The following is a 22,858-nucleotide window of genomic DNA, read 5'->3' on the forward strand; positions in this document are numbered from 1 at the left end:
AAAGGAGGCAATTAATGGGAGGTCTGTGAGCGCCTCACCCTGGGTACAGCGCATCTGCCCAGAAAAGCCCGATTCCACCTAAAAGCATGAGTCAGCTCTAATACAGAGTGCAACCCATTTGTGATATTTGGCTGCAGAGCTTTAAACTCCCCTAGTCCTTCTTCTGCTTCTGCTCTACACACAGTCAGGTAAGCTGGCAGGAAAGGCTGGGGGCTCCCTCTTAGGTGCCAACCAAACGTTCAAACAAGCAAGCCCCAGCCCACGGAGGTAACCTTCTTCCCAACCCCAGCCCCCGCACACAGTTCCAAGCCAACCTCCTTCCCCTGTTCTCTCACCCCATTTTCGGACCTGCTCTCCCCAGAAGGCCCCGTGTGTGAGTCACAAACCTCTCCATGCCCTCTGGGTGTAGGTGTGGCATCATCAGTTTCAACACCCAAAACCAAATTTGGGATGAAGGGAAGGTACAGCCTGCTCTGTGGGGCCACAACAAGCACCATCTATGCTAAGAACAGCTGTGATTAGTTAGGTGAACTGTCTGTGGGGTGAACTGAGATTCAAGTCATTTCTACTTCCACTGTTCAGCCCAACATGTTATGTATCAGGGAAAAACTCATAACAAACGTTCCCTAGTATTGCCTGTGTGAAAGTGGTTGCAACCCTTTTTATCAAAAGTGACTATGGCAATAAGGGCCCTAATTTGTCTACGGGGATAGAACAAGTCCTCCAGGTCAAGCCTCCCCTCAGATATCTACAGCTTACTGGGCAGTCCAGAATTTTGGTACCAACTCCCCACGCTGTAGATACAGTGGATAATCCAATCAATAAAAGATTGGGTTAAACAAAAGTTAAAACTAAAAGCGTTTTATCGTATCATCCCACATCATAATCTATCTTATAATATTTTCTGTACCAATTATCAAATTATTTCCAAAGAACTGAAAGACCTTGGGTAAATACAGAGATTATTTAGAGCTATTGAAAATTAAGGAAAATGAGCTTTTATGAAAATGTCAGTCAGTATAAAATCTAATAAAAGCAAAACAAACTGAAAAAGACCCAGCAGGAGATACTTGCAAGACACAGCATAGTGCCTCCTGGACATCCAGCTAAGAGGGTTTACAGAGGAGAAGAAAAAGGCAGAGAGATTCAGAAGGGCCGACCCCAGTGCTGCTCCCTCCTTGTGGAGGGCAGACGTGCAGAAGTTACTGCCTTTTTCAGAAACCTGAGGCGATGGTGGCATCGAGTACATAAATCAGGATAGTAACACACAGCTCGCAGAGTTACAAGCATCATACAACTCTGTGTACTGAAGTGCTTCCTAAACCTGAACACCGCGTAATTAGAAGTTCATCGTGACTGTGTCCATGTTCCATTTCTCTTAAGAAATCATGATAATATAAAGGAAGTTTGACATGGCACAACTTCCTTTTACTACCTTTTCATTTGTTTTCTTGAATATTTTGAAAACCTATGTATGTTTGCAACAGGGAGATGTTGTATATTTGTTAAACAGAACTAAAAACAGTAAGTCCAAAGTTGAAGGGTGTTGATTTTGGCTAGCCGTCAGAAAGGACTTTCTAGTTAGTGATGCTCTACAAGGAAACGGGCTTACTCGACAAGGGGCTGACCTTTCAATCCCTGGAAACGCTCAAGTAGAGGCATCTGCCATGGCGTTAAGAAAAGCATCTCCGCCTTGGGAGAAGGGTTAGAATACGTGACTTTGTGAGGTCCCCTTCCGCTGCCATAATGTGATGACTGATCGATCACGTGAACAGAAAAACATGTTGTGAACTTGAAAACTCTTTTGCTCTCTTAAAAAAAAAAAGTTTGAATCTCTATTTAAAATGTTATTTCTAAGGAATGTGACGCTGATGGTCCCCTAGAGGAAAGGAAAGACAAGTACCCAACCTTGAACTCTCCTCTCTAAAGCTTCATTTCCGATTAAGAGCTGGGGGTGGTGTCGGCGGCGGTGGGGGTGGGGGGGGGCTGCGGAGGGGAGAGTGTGGGGGCGGGCATGGAAGGATTGTGGGGAAAACAACACAGTCAATAAACCTGACCACACGGCCAGCACCATCAGTCCACTGAGACCCATACACTGAGCAGCTATTATTTTGCAGGCACTGCAGGAAATAAAAGATGTATCAATACAAGGTCCCTGGTTTCAATGTTCTAAAAATGTGTGGATAAATCAGACAGCAAAAAGTCAGTGGTTATAAATAAATAAAGAGGTTGCAAACTAACTGCCCAACTGGATCCAACCGGCCTGCCTCATTTGGGCAACATGCTGGTTTTAAAATTTTTAAATCAGAATGCGATTAGGCAGGACATACACCTAACAGTCCCCTTGTCACCACTCTTCATCATATTACACAGGCCCAGTTCACACATTCACCTAAAATTCCTGAACCCCACAGGCAGCTGCATTTTGACCTCCTAATCTACAACATAGACGATTAACAGCAGAAATAGCATAAGATGGTATTTGTATGGTCACTTTTAAATAAATGACAAAAGTATGAAATACTAGAGGGCGTTTAGAAGAGGAAAGCAGGAAGAAGCCCTCAATGACAGGAGCAGAAGTTCAAAGTGCAGAAGGGCGTTGAGAGCGTGGAGAGTAGAAGGAAGAGGTGAGGAGTCAAGTGAGAGTTGATCAAACTGTAGAAGGGTTTGAAAGACAGGTCACGTTAATCAGAAATCTTGACTGAAAGTGATGGAAACCTGAACCAAAGTAGTTTTCTCAAAGAGAGAAATCTATTTTTAAAAAGCTAGACATTCATTGACTTCCCCAATTGCTTAAGTAAAGGGCAGAGGTAAATTCAGATACGGCTGGATCCAAGCACACAAATGAGATCAGCCCTTTTCCTCTCCTCCCTTCTCACTCTTGCAATCACTTCTCATGTCTTTTATGTATTGGATTTTTTTTTTTTTTCTGTCTTGCTGTCGATGGGCTATGACCAGGAGGACAGGGAACCTGGTCTTTCAGGAAGCTCACCTTCTCCAGTTTCACAACCCAACAAAAAGGAAGAAATTTGATCTCTAAAAATTCACTTATACGTTCAAGGTAAGGACTCCAGGGAAATGGGTTCATGGGTCATATACTGACTATTGCACTCAGAGGAAAGCAAGTTTAATTGCATTAATGATGTATGTGCACTCAGTTCAGTTCAGTTCAGTTCAGTCGCTCAGTCGTGTCCAGCTCTTTGCAACCACATGGACTGCAGTGCGCTAGGCCTTCCCGTCCATCACCAACTCCCAGAGTATGAGCCGGACAGTCACAATGAAGGGAGGTACTGAAATGGGTCGCCAAGGTGCTTTCAGGCTAGAAAACCCTACTGGAGGTTTTAAACCTGAAAACCACATGACCAGAGTGAAAGTAAACCATTAGCCACCCAGTGTTGTCCAACTCTTTGTGACTCAATGGACTGTAGCCCACCAGGCTCCTCTGTCCATGGAATTATCCAGGCAAGAGTACTGGAGTGGTTTACCACTCCCTTCTCCAGGGGATCTTCCCAACCCCAGTATCGAACCCCAGTCTCCCGCATTGCAGGTAGATTCTTTACTGTCTGAGCCACCAGGGAAGCCCCTGACCAAAATATTCTTTTAAGAAGTTTACATGATGTATTGGAGGGAGAGAAAAAGGAATAGTGAGTTAGGAAGCTCATCCAGAAGCCTAGGACAGAGGGCATGAAGTTCAACTGAAAGAGACAGACAATAAAAAACAGACAGAGGTGAGAACAATTTAGGAATGAAAATCAGTCAGATAGGAGACTGATTGGATAAGGGAGAGAGAGGTTTCAAAGACAAACAAATAATTCAACAAACAGTTAGGAGCCTCAGTTGTTTCAGGCACCGCACCACAGTGTGTACACTCCTCTGAGGAGCATGGAGGCAGGACATGGAAACTGAGCAGCCACACAAGTTCAGTTCCTAATAAATGCTCCGAGGAAGGACAGAAGTGTGAAGGTGACACAGAGCGTGGTGAGCGCAAGGCGCTACTTTAGACAAGGTAGTCTGAGCAGGTCTTTCAAGGAAGCAACACTTGAGCTGAGAACAGAGTGGTGAGAAGGTAGCAGCCACATAAGGAGCTGGGAGAGAAGCGTCCAGAGAGAAGATGCCAAGATGGGAGTAAGTGGAGAGACCCCAAGACAGGAATAAGCTTGACACGGGAGAGAGCCAGAAAGAAGACTGAACGGGGAGAGCGGAAGGGGCAGAGATCAGCATCAGACTGGGCCAGACTTGGCAGGGCCTCCTGAGCTATTTCATCCTATTGCCATGGAAACTCGGCAGAGAATTTAGGGCAAGAGACATGATTTCATTTGGCTTTACCACCCGGACCACCAGACGAGGCCATAGGCAACCAAGAAGCAGGAAGAAACCATCATCAAGGACGGCCCAGACAGAAGGACCCAGGAGCTCAGGCTGGGGTGCTGGATGGTCAGGTGATTCAAAACGCTGTGCCTGAGTGAGATATAGCACTACTGTGAAAGGAAAACTAGAAATGGTTGAAGATATTTTTTACACTTAAATCTGAATACAACTAATACTCCAAAAAAAAAAAAAAAAGTCACTCAGTCATGTCCTAGTTTTTGTGACCCCATGGACTGCAGCCAGACTCCTCTGTCCATGGGATTTCCCAGGCAAGAATACTGGGTGGGTTGCCATTTCCTCCTCCAGGGGATCTTCTCGACCCAGGGATCAAACTCGTCTCCTACCTTGCAGGCAGATTCTTTACCGTCTGAGCCACCAGGGAAGCCCAACTACTACTCGAGCGACGTCTAAACCATTGTGTGATATTCCCTGTTCAACAGCAAGTGCCCGCAGGCGCTTCCTTCCAACTAGCCTGGTGGTGGGGGGTGAGGGGGCACCAGCTGCGCATGTGAACTTGTGCCGAAGAATTACTTTTTACTACAAGTTTTAACCGACCCTGGAAGACTATTGACAACAGCTCTTTCTGATGTGGGAAAAACCCTTAAGGTTGTCCCAAAGAAAAAGAAAGGATGAGAAAGGAATATAAAAAATAAATCAAAATGAAACTTTTAAAAGAAAAATTATTTCACTGAGGAATTCTTGAAAACTTCACAGAGAAAAATGAGCTCCTTTGGCACAATCCCCTTCCTCTTCTTTCTATTAAATTCTTGGTGGTTTTTCAGAACAAAAAATATTACAGAGATGTTTCTGTATATTGCTGTTTAAAGAGTAAATGAATGTCTACAGATTTTCTGGAGGGGATTTTTGGCAGTATGTTTAAAATAAAGCAGAGGATGAGATGGTTGGATAGAATCATGGAATGAATGGACATGAGTCTGGGCAAACTCTGGGAGATAGTGAAGGACAGGGAAGCCTGGCGTGCTGCAGTCCATGGGGTCACAAAGAGTCAGACACGACTGAGTGACTGAACTGAAGTGATAAAATAAAGCATACTTATGTCCTTTATTCATTCTCCTAGTTAATTATAGAAATTTGTCCTATATTTATGTAAGCAGGGGTGAGTTACATATGTGTGCATCCTAAGTCACTTCAGTCATGTCTGACTCTTTGCAACCCCATGGACTGTAGCCTGCCAGGCTCCTCTGTCCATGGGATTCTCCAGGCAAGAATACTGGACTGGGTTGCTGTTTCCTCCTCCAGGGGATCTTCCCGACCCAGGGATGGATTCTGTGTCTCTTATGTTTCCTGTATTGGCAGTTGGGGTCTTTACCACTAGCACCACCTGGGAGATTTATAATGAGATATTATATATATTTGGTTGCTGCTGCTGCTGCTGCTAAGTCGCTTCAGTCGTGTCCGACTCTGTGCGACCCCATAGACGGCAGCCCACCAGGCTCCCCCGTCCCTGGGATTCTACAGGCAAGAACACTGGAGTGGGTTGCCATTTCCTTCTGCAACGCATGGAAGTGAAAAGTGAAAGTGAAGTCGCTCAGTCGTGTCCAACTCTTAGCGACCCCATGGACTGTAGCCCACCAGGCTCCTCTGTCCATGGGATTTTCCAGGCAAGAGTGCTGGAGTGGGGTGCTATCGCCTGCTCCCATATACTTGGTTAAGCATCTGAAATAACCTAAATGAATAATGGTAGGGGACTGGCACCAACACTGTAGGTAAGTTTTCTGCAGCCTTGTTGTGCTGAACTATAAACACATATGGGCAGGAGCGGCATCTGGAGAAACACAAGAGAAAGGCCTGCAGGTGTTTCACTAGGTTAGGCCAACCTTTCATCCGGTAGGTACCTAGTTTATGATCAAGGGTGGGATCACTAAAAAATGTGAAATTCTAGCTTTGTCAACAGAAATCCCTGGATCGTTCATTATTTCAGACCTCAAATTCTGAAAGTACTGAAAGGAAAACAGCCAATCAAAAAAAAAAAAAAAAGGAAAGAACCAAAAATAAATTCAAAAATCCCGTGGAACTAGAGGCTCGTCACTGTGGATGGAAGCCAGTGGATTGGCATCTTGAGACTGGAGAAGCAGCGGCTCGGTCGCCACGCCTGTTTCCACGTTGATTTTGGAATCCTCTGCATCTTGCAATGTTGCTTTCCTCAGGCATTCTTCAGCCCTACCGGATATCTGTTGCTATCTTGTTCCTTGACATGACTAAAAAATCTCTAGTCTCAGTCTTTATTAAGTTTAAAGAAGGGACCCAAGAGGCCACAACAAAGAGAGCACAAAGAACCAGCTGTCACCATCTACCTTGGATTGATATTGAAAGAGAGAGAGGCAGAGACAGAGAACAAAGCCATGCAAAAGTGAACAAGAGCATTCTGCGTCACGTCGACGGCTGGCTGCAACACCAGCCCCCTGTCTCCTTTGGGCCACCTCTGAATGGTTTTCACAGTTAATGGGAGAACTGAAGAAATAAATGGCAGAAAATTTAATTGCAGGTGCTAACCCTGAATACAGTACTTAAGGCAAAGAATTTAATCTGATGGCTTCGTGCACTGAACCAAAAAACAAAGAAAACACCATGTGTTTATATTTTAATGATTTTCATTTTTAATTAGTGGCTTCAAAGATTTTTAGCAAACCTGTCTGGCCTCTCAAATATCATATAACTTTAATTACTGTCCAAATTTCTTCAATGTTTTAAAGTTTATTCAGGGCTTGTTCCCCATGGAGTGGCAAACATCTTAGTACATGGTGACTAACTCCATTTGAAAATTTACGGAAATGCAGAGGTGTCATAAATAAGACTTACATTTTGGTGACTCTGGTTTAAGATTTATTTAAAAGGTAACCATGCTCCCTCGGTGATGGTGACATTTGTGCCACACTCATTTGGCAAAATTCTCCACAGAGATCATTTGTGTTCAACAAAACACATCTGGTATAATCAAAGCTGTATTTTAATGTCTTCATTTGCAGTATTGTCTCATAACATTGACTTTGGACACTGAGAAAAAAGAAACAATCCACATTCTTTTTTTTTTTTTTCCTGTTTCCTCTGACATTTAGTAGTTTGCCATGACTGCAAAATATGACTTTTCATTTCTTTATACATGATGTAGTAGGTCCTCGGCTGGAGACATTTTACATCAGCAAGCTTCCCACTCAAGAAAGAGTAAGAAGAAAGCCACACTGCTGTGGATGTAGGCTCTGGGTCCAGCTAGGTGTCTGAAGGGAAACTTCCATCCTGATGATAGAAATGTCTCCAGCTCTTATATTTGAAGGGAAGACTGATGTGAAAGATCCCAGGTCAGTGGGAACAAAACCATCATTTAAGCTGTGTGGGCAATTCTCACTATGTGATTGGGACACCAATGACTTCACTGGTTGAATAAACAATCACCCAAAGGTCACGTTGCCCCCACAGAAACATGCAGTCAAAGCAATGAAAGCAACAGCCAGTGTGATAGCAGTGACCCTGGTTAAAGAATATAGGGTTTCCCAGGTGGCACTCAGGGTAAATCATCCACCTGCCAACGAAAGAGACACAAGAGATGCGGCGTCGATCCCTGGGTTGGGAAGATCCCCTAGAGAAGGAAATGGCAATTCACTCCAGTCTTCTTGCCTGGGAAATCTCATGGACAGAGGAGCCTGATGGGCTACTGTCATTCAGGTCTCAAAGAATCGGACACAACTTACTGACTGAGCGTGCACACACAGAATCTGAGGCTCTCGTGGCGTGGCTCGAGAGTATTTATCTTGGGAAGTATGGTGGTGACTGACTGTGGCCATTAGCTTTTTCCTGTTGCAATCTTCCTTTTTTCATTCTGTGTGAGATTAATTTGTGACTGAGATTTATTAGCCTAAAGGAGGCTGGGGTTGATGAGATTTTGCTGATATACTGCATAGCACGCACATCAAGTCAAAGAGAAAAGATGAAAGATTGAAATGATAAAGTTGCATTGCTGGCTTGTTGCTGAAGTAATTGAAGTGGCTTGCGTTGTGCTGTGCTGTTGATGGCTAGAAATAAAATATGTACAAATTTATCTAGATCATCCTTCTGAAGAAAGGAACTACAAAATATTTTCCCTCTCTATTTATGTGTTGAGGAAATCTCCCAATTCTTTTTTTGACAGTGATATTGAAGCAAAACGAAAATGAAACCCACTCAGCATAAGCTCCAGAAGTGAAGCCAGCTATTATCCATGGAAATAGGCATAAGGGTTAGCATAGATAATTGAAATATGAGCATAATGTAAAAACAGCCTTTTGTCTATTAGGTGAAACCACAACTCCATATAATTTCTTTTTAATAGAACTGAAATAGCAAAATGAATTCAATTTTTTTTAACCTACCCAACTTGTCGTCTGATGGAGATTCTAATTATCAGTGAAATGCCTTAAAAAATACATACAGAGCAGAATATTTTTAAAAAGGAATAAAGAAGCAAGGGCCATGAAGCACAAGGATTCAGCTCCACAAGTGCGGGGACCTTCAGCTCCTGGACCTGCCCAGCACGCCTGGGGTGTGCTGGCCCCTGAAGGGTACCCAGTGGGCCTTTGCTGAATTAACAAAGTGCACAACCTTCTGCTGTGGAGCAGTGAGCAGTCAGTTCGGATAAGAACACAAGTATTTCCCCGCTGTTGCAAATCATTTGGCCATTAAATGTGCCCCATGGCAATCTGGGGCATTAGAGGGTGTCCACGGGAACAGGAGCCTGGATGGTGGACCACAGCGCAAGTCTAGTGGGCGCGGCTGTTCCGTGAAGGCAGTATGACCGGGGAAGAAGCAGTCCCCCACACCCACACCTCCAGAGGGCCAGAGACTTCCGAGCTGGGAGACCCTCTGCCTCTGAGGCCCATGATGATCTTCTAGGACCACTCCACCACCTCGATCCTTTAGTTCTTTAGTTACTCAAAGATGTAACATGGACAGGTATTACAGGCCCTTCACGTGCGTGCTCAGTCGCTCAGTCGTGTCTGACTCTTTGCAACCCCATGGACTGTAGCCCGCCAGGCTCCTCTGTCCGTGGGATTCTCCAGGCAAGAATACTGGCGTGGGTTGCCATGCCCTCCTCCAGGGGTCTTCCCCACCCAGGGATGGAACCAACGTCTGTTACGCCTCCTGCACTGGCAGGCGGGTTCTTGACCACGAGCGCCACCGGGGAAGCCCAGGCCCTCACAGAACTGAGCACAGCAGAGTCCAGACGTCACTGTTTTCTCAGCCTTCTTTAACCTAGTATTCTCACGCATGAGAACCAAGGTGTAAATCATCCAGATGCCATAAAAGGGGGGGAAGCACACTCACATACGCACAAATTGAGGGAGATTTGTACAAGCTGACACGTTTCACTGTGGTGAGTGAAGGCTGTGGGAGCTGAGTGCACGTAGGCGCTCCGGCTTCTGGAAGAGGTGTGGGGAGGTCTTTCCTGTCCCAGCGGGAATCATTTCCTTCGCTTCAGCCTGCCCTCCTCAGAACCTTGACAGCAAACCAGTCGCCTCTGTCCCCAAAGTGTGTTCACTTTCAATGCCCCAGGGAAAACCTTAATTCTGAGAAGAATCTACCACAGTTTTAGTTCTCTATTCCAGTTCTCCTCACAGCAGTCTGTGCTTCAAAGCATGCCCCAAACAAAACATACCACCCGTTTCCTGAACGAAGGCTCAGCCGGGCGGCGTTATGGCCCCGCGTTCTCCTAGGACAGCCCCAGATGACAACAGGGGATACCTGAGATTCTTCTCTGCATGGGTGTCTAGAAGGACCTCAAAGTCCCAAACCGCCCAAGACAAAAGAAGCTTCTCAACAACAGAAGAATGGCTGGAGAGAGCTGGTTCCCGTTCCTGTGCTGTGTGACCTTGGGCTAGTCACCTGATTATCGTGAGGCTTATTCTGTTCATGTGATCAGTGGAAATACAACAGAAACCCCTGTGGAGGTTTCCGCAGTGATTAGCTGTGAGATACACAGCACAAGTAAAGTCCTGGCGCATGCTGCAACTTGGGCCAGCCTTCAAAACATCGTGCTGAGTGACAGACACCAGGTACCGAGACCACACACTCTGATGCCGTTCAGATGAACGTGCAGAGTAGAGAAATCTGTGCCGACAGCAAGTAGGCTAGTGGCTGCTCGGGGCTGGAGGGAGAGGAGGGGCCCAGCGTTTCTTCTGCAGTGATAAAAATGTTCTGAGACTGACTGTGGCGATGGCTACACAGAGTTAAGAAACTAAAAACTGCGAATTGTACAGGTTAAATGGGTGAGTTTTAAATATATGAATTATACTTCAACAAAGCTGTCCTTAAAAAAGTCCTTAGCACAATGCCAGCCACGTATTTAATATTTGAAGAATGTCAGCCATTATCATTTATTAATTCATTCAAAAGGTATTTATTTAGATTCTAATATAATTCTGGCACTTATAATATAACTCAGTTCTTCTTGTTCTTCTTATCATTTGTGTGTCATTTTTACATTTGAAATTTTGCATGTCTGTGAAATATGCAAAGATGTTAATAATGCAGGAAAAGTAAAGTTTGACTAAATTGCCTCATTAAAAAGATAAAATTAATTTAGGTGAATAAGTTGTTTTAGATGTAAAGTTTTTACCTGAGAAGTAGTCACTAAAACCTTGGAACCTTATAGGCATCTTAAGAATACCAACAAAATAAAGTCTTAATTTATTCAGAACTAGAGTTAATTTATTTATAGTCAACTTGGAAAGTTTTCTAAATGAGAAATACATAATTTAGTGACAGCAGAGCAATTCTGTTTCTGCAGATTCGAGCATTTCAGATTTAAGAAACACAGAAATGAAATGCTGCATTGACTGGTTTAAGCCCAACAACAAACAAACAAAATCTAAAAGCCATTTCTGAATCTCAGAAGACATAAGACAATTATTCTAAGTAGCTCTGCAAATGCCATCACCCCTACTATATTTTCCATGACTTGCATAAAATAATCAAATTCTACTTCTTTGGCCTTTCTCTCCACCTTCAATCACTCTCATGTCTTCCACCAAAGACTGCAGGTAGTGGATAAAACAATAGATTTTCAACCAAAAATGAAAGAAAAGAGAAGGGGAAAAGGGCTGTAAAAATCTATCTCCAAATGGGAAATTCTTTCACAAAAAAAACATTTGCATGTACTTCGGCAAGTGCAGAGATTTAAATGGTGTTGGGCTATGCCAAGCTGGCATGCATGCCCGCTCAAAGCTGGTTGTTTTAACCATAATTGGGACCCTGAGCACAAAAGAGAACAAAGAAGCAAACTAAAAAGACAAAGCAGCCAGCTTGCCCCCAGTGAATCCTAACTCTATTTTTTATTTCAGATCAGATAGGCGGCTCACTAGAGAGCTCCCTCGACTTTCCAGTAAATTCTCGGAAACCAGGGCCAAATGCAAAGCATTTGAAGGCACCTGTAAAATCCAGTTTCTCCTAGAAATTCACTGACACCTTGGTTGCTGGGGCCAGAACCCAGATGAAAAAGTACATCTGTGCTGATAAAAGATGTTCATTCTAAAATAATGCTCTCCAAGTGTCCTCTCTTTAACTCCGTGGGTCCCTTCACACTGTTTTCTAAACCACCAACAACCACTGAGAAAAAGGAGGAAAATCCCCCTAAAAATATGGTGTCCCAGGAAATAATTTCTTCCTTATAGACATGTTCAGAATTCCTTCCCAGGCAGATTCTGAAGCAAAACAAAGAAACCAAGCAGACAGAAAGTGAGAATCAACTCAAGGTCAAGGGACAAACTGCTCATGAGGATCACACTCATTTCTTTTCTCCTTGAACACATGGCCAACTTACTTAGCCTGCTATACTAACAACAGAGTAAACTTAAATCACTTAAATTCTTTAATAATGATAACAATAATAATAGGAATCACAAGTGAGCTTTGGCTTCTAGGAAGACAAATATTTTTGATTAATTTCCCGTGTTACTGATACAACCATGTCCCTGTAAACAGTACTACATTTATCCTAATACGCTTGTCAGGAAGTCTTTTTTGAAGTATGTTGTTGTTCAGTCCAACAATCACATTGTCCATGAGATTTCCCAGGCAAGAATTCTGGAGTTGGTTACCATTTCCTTCTCCAGCGGCTCTTCCCCACCCAGGGATCAAACCTGTGTTTCCTGAATTGCCATGAGGGGGTTTTTTTGTTTTGTTTTGTTTTGTTTTTTACCACTAAGCCACCATGGAGGCCCCTTATTGAAGTGTTGCTATTGTGTCGCTAAGTCGTGTCTGACTCTTTGCAACTCCAAGGACTGTAGCCTGCCAGGCTCCTCTGTTCATGGGGTTCTCCCAGTAAGAATACTGAAGTGGGTTGCCATTTCCTTCTCCACTTATTGAAGTATAGTTGATGCATAATATACAGCTGTACATTATAATGATTTACAATTTTTTTAGATTATATTCCATTTACAGTTACTAATAAATATTTGCTATATCCCCTGTGTTGTACAAGATTCTTGACAAGTGCCTTCTTCCTACGGTTTTAACTTTATGATAGCTTGCTAGCTCAACTCAACCTTAAGTTTCTTGAGAAAGTGACTGCTTTTTGTTACTTATGTGTTTTCATTCCCGCTTCCCTCACACAGTGCTGGGCACATAGTGTGGCTTCAGAAATTGCTTCTGAAATATCTGAGTTACTGATGTATAGCTGGTATAATTTTAAGGCAACTTCTTTCAAAAAAAAATGTTAGCTTAAAACCATTAAAAATTTCCATTGATTGATGCCCAAATTATAATCGATAAAGACTCTTCACTGTGCTTCCCCCTCTCAGGAGGTTTTGAAAGCTGTTGGGAAAGACCTTGATGCTGGGAAAGATTGAAGGCAAAAGGAGAAGAGGGCAGCAAAGGATAAAATGGTTGGATGGCATCACCAATTCAATGGACATGAACTTGGGCAAACTCCAGGAGATAGTGAGGGACGGGCAGGCCTGGCGTGCTGCAGTTCACGGGGTCGCAAAGAGTCAGACATGACTTAGAGGCTGAATAATAACAACAGGAAGAGGGAAAGTCATTCATGGTCATTTTATTCCATTTTGGCAAAACATTTCCTGTTACTTTGTGGACTGTAATGTGATGAGAATATCTAGCTGGTTGACTACCATCCCTTCAATTGCCCACTATTTCCGTTTTACTCCCAGATCCATTTTACTCCCAGAACCCTGCCGTCAAGGGAACCCAGAATGGTGGATAAATATGCAGATACAGGCCTTTCCTCTTTGCTTGCAGTCCAAGGCGCTGACAGGGAGCCTGGCGTCAGGATGGAATGCATGCCCTGGGCTCCTGACAATTGCTGGATCCACGCTCTGTCTCTCTCTTTCACATGCTTCATTCTTTGCTTTCTGTTAAGGATATGTATTGACTTTGCAGAACACTGCAGTGAGCTGTAAATGATGCATTTAATGAAAAATCCTTGCCCAGCACTTTGAAAGAGAACACAACAATGTCGGGCGATCATTGCTGGGCAGTGATGGGTGTTGTAATATCACATTCATCTGTTTCACCGGCAAGAGAGACACGCTGATTGGCAATATTTCAAGGATATGTAGTAAGAAAACATCAACTGATATTTTAATCGTATTCATTATTTGCTGTTTCTCCTCTCCCTATCATGGTAATCTTTGATTCTTTAAAGATCGGGGACTTTTATTTCCATCTTAGCTGCACCGAAGTTGTGTGGGCAGTCTGATTCGACGCCAGCACCTGCTAAGAGACGATGATGCTGGGCACGGAAGGCAGGGAGGGGTTCGTGGCGAAAGTCCGGAGCTTGCCTTGGTCTTGCTCGGCAGACGAAGTGCAGCAGTTTTTCTTCAGACTGCAAAATTCAAAATGGGGCTCAAGGTATTCGTTTTATCTACACCAGAGAAGGCAGACAGAGTGGCAAGGCTTTTGTTGAACTCGAATCAGAGGATGAAGTCAAAGTGGCCCTGAAAAAAGACAGAGAAACTATGGGACCCAGATATATTGAAGTATTCAAGTCAAACAATGCTGACATGGATTGGGTGCTAGAGCATACTGGTCCACATAGTCCTGACACGGCCAGTGATGGCTTTGTACGGCTTAGCGGGCTCCCCTTTGAATGCAGCAAGGAAGAAATGGTTCAGTTCTTCGCAGGGTTGGAAATCGTGCCAAATGGGAAAACATTGCATGTGGACTTGCAGCGGAGGAGTACCGGGGAGGCTTTCGTGTGGTTTGCTTCACAGGAAATAGCTGAAATGGCTCTAAAGAAACACAAGGAAAGAATAGGGCGCAGGTACATGGGAATCTTTAAGAGCAGTCGAGCTGAAGTTAGAAGTCACTGTGACCCACCACGAAAACCTACGGCCGTGGTGCGGCCAGGTCCCTGTGACAGACCTGGGGCTGGCGGAGAGCATCACAGCACGGAAGAGGAGCTGGCTTTGGAAGGACGAGGCTTGGTGCTTACGGTGGAGGTTATGGAGGCTATGATCATTATAATGGCTATAATGATGGCTACGGATTTGGGTCAGGTATATTTGGAAGAGACCTCAATTCCTGTTTTTCAGGAACGCCAGATCATAGACACGGGGATGGGGCACTGTGGAACAGGACACGACAGGACACTCTGCACACATGTGGGGACCACCTCACAGAGCTCCCGAGAATGGCACTTAGAAGTCTTTTTCACCACTCAACCCTGTGAGAGTACATACTGAAACTGGTCCTGATGGCAGAGTAACTGGTGAAGCAGATGTCGAGTTTGCAACCCATGAAGATGCTGTGGCAGCTACGTCAAAAGACAAAGCAAATATGCAACCACATGTACAGAACTCTTGATTCTGCAGCAGGAGCAAGCGGTGGTGCTTACGCAAACCAGTCTAGTTATGGCGGCCCGGCCAGCCAGCAGCTGAGCGGTGGTTATGGAGGCGGCTGTGGTGGCCAGAGCAGCATGAGTGGATATGACCAAGTTTTACAGGAAATCCAGTGATTTTCAAACATTGGATAGGCGCCTACTGCAGTAGTGGAAGCCGAGTGTCTGGGGGAGTGAACGGATGGGAGGGATGCCCAGCACATCCAGTGTGAGTGGTGGATGGGGACTGTAACTGATCCTGATCACTGACCTTGGTCAACATCTTTAAAAGAAAAACTTAAGTTTTAGCTGTTTTGTAATCAAGCTTGTGATTTATGCTTACTCTAAGTGGAAATCAGGATTGTTTTAAAGACTTCAGGTTCGGTATTTTTAAACACACATTCATCTAGGATGTAACAACCAGGTTGAATAAGCTATTACTGTGAAACAATTTTCAGCTTTTCTCAAGTTAGTTCTGTTGTAGGAGGTACTTGAGCAGTAAGTGTATTTGGGTTAAAGCTGTTGAATTATGTTACATGTTGCTCTTACCTTATATTACATCGAAGCCTGTCTGGATGCATGTTGAAAGACATGCTTTTCCATAGAACTCAACATAGGAGTTGTGTCTATTAAAAGTGAAACATTTGGCATGTTTGTTAATTCTAGTTTCATTTAATAACCTCTATGGCACATAAGCTTAAGCTTTTTTTTAAGTTATTGGGGGAAATTTGACATGCAATACCAATACTTTAGCATTCTGGTTTTGGTGTTTGTATGGAATTCTGAGGCCTTGATTTAAATGTTTCACTGTATTGTGATTTTTCTTTTAGGTGTATTGCACTAAGTGAAACTTGTCAAATAAATCTTCTTTTAGGGAAAAAAAAAAAAAAATCAGTGACTTTTGTCTGAATGTCCCAAATCCCATACTCTGAAAAGATACACTAAAGGATTTTGATTGACTAACTCTTTTGGAGGAATTATATTAAAATTTTGATTTCCACGGAGCACTGTCGCTATTGCTACCGTCCTTGCATTTCAAAATCAAACTTCAGGTTATTGAAAAGACTTATGTTTCTTCCAGTTTCTCTTTTTTTCTTTCCTTCTATTTCTCTCTTAAAACAGAAACAAAATAAGCAGGACTTGCTTGAACAATTCCAGAAAGAACCATGTGATTGACAAAGTCCGATTGAAATAGGCACCTGACGGCCCGGAGAATCTGCCGGGCAGATCCAGCTCTGAAGGAGCCTGGAGACGCTCCGGCCCGGCTCCGGCCCGCCCTGCGCCCGGCCCCCGTGGTTCACAGCTGTTCACCCCGGCGCTGCTGCTGGACTTCCTACCGTGCGCGATGCGCACACACAGCACCGGCACACTGGGCACATTTCCCGCGGGAGCCCGACCGGCAGCCACCAGCTGGTGCGTTAAGAGAGGCCTCCCTTCCTGACCAGGCCTGGGACCAGAGCAACGGGCGCAGGAACAACCGCCGCAGGCCGCGTCTCTCGGTGCGCATCCTGGTGAGCCGAGCTCGGGGGCTTGGGGAGAAGCGCTGGTTCCCAGGCGACAGCCGGCGGGCGCACCAGCCTGCCCGCCCCTCCGGAGCAGGTGCCCCCGCGCTCCCCGGAGGTCCCCTCGTGCTCACCCAGCCTGAGGCTCACCGTCCTGGAGACGGCAGCGTCCTGTGCTGTTCAGCTTCCAACTGCTTCCTCTTCTCATCAACAGTCCGTCCAAACTGCAGCCCATTATCTGTTCTTAATTGATGTTACCGTTCACTCTATTAATTAAGGAACATGCTTTCTCGTGGGCTTTTTTTTTTCTATACATAATCCAGCCACTAGAGCGCGTTTCCAAGTGAAGACAAAAATATTCTCTACATGGTACATAAAGATTTGGCCAATTTTGAAAGGGGAAAACAATTAGTTAGCTGTGGCCTGGGTGTCGCCGACATGAAATAAAAGCTTGACAGGATTTTGTGTTGTTTGTTACCTTGGCTTGACATAGATGGAGTATGAGCTACAGAAACGGTCACTCATTTTTTTATATTTATGTCTAACTTTGACAGGTTTCCTAGAGTCTCCTGAGTGGCACGCTGCATCTCCAGCCAGACTAGAGCATGGCTGGGTCTCCAGAGAAACCTAATTAAATTTGTGGTTAAAAATATCTTAGTTTTAAGTGTATATAACTGTAGAAATGTTATCATGTGGAGATTCATACAGGATGACTAGGATCCTATTGCATTCAAATGTTAGACATTTCCTCATGTTTATAAGGGTTTTTTTAATTTAAATGATTCCCTTTTTTCCTGTCACTGGATAAATTATAAAATAATTCATCTATAACTTAGAGATTTATATTTTCCCAAGAACTGTAGGCTGCATCAGATTCTCACAAACTCAATACGCTTATGTTCCATTTTATTGAAGTCATCACTTGTTCTATCTGTACTTTTCTATTTGCTTCATCCATCTTATTAGTACTTTCGGACTCTAATAAATCACATATGGATACTCATTCAGTTGTATCCGACATTTTGTGACTCTATGAACTGTAGCCCGCCAGGCTCCTCTGGCCATGGAATTCTCTAGGCAAGATCCTGCGGTGGGTAGCCATTTCCTCCTCCAAAATCACACATAGTCTTCCACATTCAAGCTGTACTGGGCTAAAGAGGCCACCTCAGATCTTGTTTTCATGGACTTTCTCTCGAAAAAGAGCCTTCTTTTGCTCACTTCTGCTTGCCTCCTCTGTCCCTGACAACTCTTCCTGCTTGACTTGAAAAATATGTTGCTGTGTGACGCTGGGGAGATGGGATGTTGTCACTTCCTCCTGACACTTTTCCCGGGTGAATGGATCTCCTCAGGAGCATGAGGTTGGCTTCCGGTAGAAGCCTGCTGTATGAAACACTGCCTGCGGCTCAGATGCTTTGACCTCGCGAATCTATTTCCTCAAGCTTTTTAAGGACGATTTGAATGTTCTCACTCTAAATCCTTCAATTTCTATGTTGTAAGTTCAAACATTCTTTGACACATCTTTATGAAACGTTGCTGGCTTTCCCTGTAAGATGTTCAGCCTTTATCTCCCCGCTCCATTGTCTCCCTCGCCAAGTCCCTCGGGTTGCCCGTCTCTTCCAGCTTTCCAGAACATCTGTTCTTCTGCAGACATTCCTTTTTGCGGACAAGTAAAATAAAAAGTGCGCCCCACGGTTATCACATTCCACTCCCCGAACAGAGAATTGTACAGAATCCAGTAACATCTCACCACTAGTTAAAGCCTGCAGCAAAACAAGTCATTAAATTTGCCCAGAGTTCCCATAGAGCTCAACAGAAAATTTTCAACTAATAAAACTAAATATGTGTTTTCTAATAATTGCTTATCAATGTCCAATATTTATTTTTTTCTACATCTTTATTTCCATTTCTATTTGGCCTCTTGTATCACTCTAAACATGTTTTTCTGGAACTCTCTTGCTTTTTCCATGATCCAGTGGATATTGGCAATTTGATCTCTGGTTCCTCTGCCTTTTCTAAAACCAGCTTGACCATCAGGAAGTTCACGGTTCACATATTGCTGAAGCCTGGCTTGGAGAATTTTGAGCATTACTTTACTAGCATGTGAGATGAGTGCAATTGTGCAGTAGTTTGAGCATTCTTTGGCATTGCCTTTCTTTGAGATTGGAATGAAAACTGACCTTTTCCAGTCCTGTGGCCACTGCTGAGTTTTCCAAATTTGCTGGCATGTTGAGTGCAGCACTTTCACAGCATCATCTTTCAGGATTTGAAATAGCTCAACTGGAATTCCATCACCTCCACTAGCTTTGTTCATAGTGATGCTTTCTAAGGCCCACTGGACTTCACATTTCAGGATGTCTGGCTTTAGGTGAGTGATCACACCATTGTGATTATCTGGGTCGTGAAGATCTTTTTTGTACAGTTCTTCTGTGTATTCTTGCCACCTCTTCTTAATATCTTCTGCTTCTGTTAGGTCCATACCATTTCTGTCCTTTATCGAGCCCACCTTTGCATGAAATGTTCCCTTGGTATCTCTAATTTTCTTGAAGAGATCTCTAGTCTTTCCCATTCTGTTGTTTTCCTCTATTTCTTTGCATTGATGGCTGAGGAAGGCTTTCTTATCTCTTCTTGCTATTCTTTGGAACTCTGCATTCAGATGCTTATATCTTTCCTTTTCTCCTTTGCTTTTCACTTCTCTTCTTTTCACAGCTATTTGTAAGCCCTCCCCAGACAGCCATTCTGCTTTTTTGCATTTCTTTTCCATGGGGATGGTCTTGATCCGTCTCCTGTACAATGTCACGAACCTCAGTCCATAGTTCATCAGGCACTCTATCTATCAGATCTAGGCCCTTAAATCTATTTCTCACTTCCACTGTATAATCATAAGGGATTTGATTTAGGTCATACTTGAATGGTCTAGTGGTTTTCCCTACTTTCTTCAATTTAAGTCTGAATTTGGCAATAAGGAGTTCATGATCTGAGCCACAGTCAGCTCCTGGTCTTGTTTTTGTTGACTGTATATAGCTTCTCCATCTTTGGCTGCAAATATAATCAATCTGATTTCGGTGTTGACCATCTGGTGATTTCCATGTGTAGAGTCTTCTCTTGTGTTGTTGGAAGAGGGTGTTTGTTATGACCAGTGCATTTTCTTGGCAAACCTCTATCAGTCTTTGCCCTGCTTCATTCCGTATTCCAAGGCCAAATTTGCCTGTTACTCCAGGTGTTTCTTGACTTCCTACTTTTGCATTCCAGTCCCCTATAATGAAAAGGACATCTTTTTTGGGTGTTAGTTCTAAAAGGTCTTGTAGGTCTTCATAGAACCGTTCAACTTCAGCTTCTTCAGCGTTACTGGTTGGGGCACAGACTTGGATTACTGTGATATTGTATGGTTTGCCTTGGAAACGAACAGAGATCATTCTGTCGTTTTTGAGATTGCATCCAAGTACTGAATTTCAGACTCTTTTGTTGACCATGATGGCTACTCCATCATGGAAGACATCCAGAAAAACATGTATTTCTGGTTTATTGACTATGCCAAAGCTTTTGACTGTGTGCATCACAGTAAACTGTGGGAAATTCTTCAAGAGATGGGAATACCAGACCACCTGACCTGCCTCTTCAGAAATCTGTATGCAGGTCAGGAAGCAACAGTTAGAACTGGACATGGAACAACAGACTGGTTCCAAATAGGAAAAGGAGTACGTCAAGGCTATATATTGTCACCCTGCTTATTTAACTTCTATGCAGAGTACATCATGAGAAACGCTGGACTGGAAGAAACACAAGCTGGAATCAAGATTGCCAGGAGAAATATCAGTAACCTCAGATATGCAGATGACACCACCCTTATGGCAGAAAGTGAAGAGGAACTCAAAAGCCTCTTGATGAAAGTGAAAGTGAAGAGTGAAAAAGTTGGCTTAAAGCTCAACATTCAGAAAACGAAGATCATGGCATCTGGTCCCATCACTTCATGGCAAATAGATGGGGAAACAGTGGAAACAGTATCAGACTTTATTTTTCTGGGCTCCAAAATCACTGCAGATGGTGACTGCAGCCATGACATTAAAAGATGCTTACTCCTTGGAAGGAAAGTTATGACCAACCTAGATAGCATATTCAAAAGCAGAGACATTACTTTGCCAACAAAGGTCCGGCTAGTCAAGGCTATGGTTTTTCCTGTGGTCATGTATGGATGTGAGAGTTGAGGGCCAAAGAATTGATGCTTTTGAACTGTGGTGTTGGAGAAGAGTCTTGCAAGTCCCTTGGACTGCAAGGAGATCCAACCAGTCCATTCTGAAGGAGATCAGCCCTGGGATTTCTTTGGAAGGAATGATGCTAAAGCTGAAACTCCAGTACTTTGGCCACCTCATGGGAAGAGTTGACTCGGAAAAGACTCTGATGCTGGGAGGGATTGAGGGCAGGAGGAGAAGGGGACGACAGAGGATGAGATGGCTGGATGGCATCACTGACTCGATGTACGTGAGTCTGAGTGAACTCTGGGAGTTGGTGATGGACAGGGAGGCCTGGAGTGCTGCAATTCATGGGGTCGCAAAGAGTCGGACACGACCGATCGACTGAACTGAACTGAACTGATCACTCTAAACTGCATGTCCAAACTCTTACTATCCTTGATCTTGTTGAATGAATTTTCAATAGTTTCCATTTTCTTACAATTTTAGGATGTTTGCCTTTGTTTGAGGATCACATAGTCAGCATTTTTGGCATAATTCTTACATTTCATGTATTGACTCTTTTTTTCTTATTGCCAGTGGGACGTTGTCTGCATATGTTAATGTGGCATTTAGGCTACCCAATATTTCTTTTCCACCTTAAATGAGATAACTGGTTATCTCCCTGCTTTTTGCCTCTGAAAAAATATCTAAAATCCACAATATGGCAAGGGCTAAGACACACTTCTTATCCCTGTCATTTTTTCTCTCTCTACCATTGAGAGTAAAGATGGATGTCTTTCATTTCTGTGTAGACTCTTCATACATTACAGCAACTTGGCTGGCACACAGTTTGAATCATCTTAAAGAAAAACTGTGCTTGCTAGATCCAAAAGGTGTTCTCAGTCTAAACCTAACAAAATCCCCTCCTTTGGCACCTTCCTTTGTTTTTGTTTTTTTTTCCCTAAGACCAGCATCAGTCATCTGACTGCCACCACGTAAACGAGATCTGGAGAAGTGCTTAGAAACCTGTTTAACACTTGCTGGTACCGCCAAGCTTTCCAGCAGGCAGAATTCTCCCACAAATTCCATGTAATCAGCATTGGAAATATCAATGAAATCACATTTTACTACCTGCCTTCTCCTCCTTCTCTCTACAGATCATCTCACTTCCCTCACCACGTGCCATGAAGAGCATTGAATATTTTGTCCACCTCAGCTTCCAAAATGCAGAAAGAAACCATCTAAGTTAGAAATGATTGCTATGCCTAAGAACTTGATCGCATTGCTAACTTGGAGCTGAAAGTAAGTGATATTTCAAAAGATGCTATCAATGTTCTTTGCAGAACTGTCTCAGTGACAGGAAACTAACTGGCTTCCTTTAACACACACACACACACTTCACACACCCAGACCCTCTTAGTTCATTCTCCCTTGGTGATTATGCCTGTCCTCTCAGCCTGAGTATCTGAGTTTAACTTTATGAAGTGAACTGGGTTTACCCAGTGAAAACAGTCAGATGATCAGGAAAATCCCCAAGAACAGCACCTCTCAAAGAACCGGAGTTGGGACAACGAGGTCCAGCGGACGCCACCCTCACGGAGACCCTACTTTGTCTCTACTCTCGGAGACCCCACATTCCTTTGCCACAAACTGCTTTACTTCTTTAGTCTTTCTTCCGTCATTTCTCCACCACCTTTCATCTCAAAGCGTAGCTCTTCCTGCTCTAAAAACAGTTCTTAAGAGTACTCCAGTGTTCACATTACTAACTCTTTCAGCCCCATTTAATCTGTTTTCCTCTCCAGTCGAGCACCCCTTCCCTGCTTGCAAATCAGATGCAGCTGCCATTGCTCGACTTCTTTTATCAGCTTCATCCTGTATATAAATCTTCCTTTATTGCTCTTTGATTTCTGTTATTCATGCTCTAATTTCCTCATTGTTTTCCTATACAAATAAATTTCTTCTTTGAAACCCTTTAATCTCATCCCCCATCTTTCAAA

At 43.7% G+C, this 22,858-nt stretch overlaps 1 pseudogene; it reads left to right on the forward strand.

Moving 5' to 3' along the window:
• Positions 1–14,048: 14,048 nt before the first annotated feature.
• On the forward strand, positions 14,049–16,040 carry LOC133237815 (heterogeneous nuclear ribonucleoprotein H-like; annotated as a pseudogene).
• Positions 16,041–22,858: the final 6,818 nt, after the last annotated feature.

The sequence above is a fragment of the Bos javanicus genome, chromosome 24, assembly GCF_032452875.1.
Source record: "Bos javanicus breed banteng chromosome 24, ARS-OSU_banteng_1.0, whole genome shotgun sequence".
In the NCBI taxonomy this organism is placed as follows: domain Eukaryota; kingdom Metazoa; phylum Chordata; class Mammalia; order Artiodactyla; family Bovidae; genus Bos; species Bos javanicus.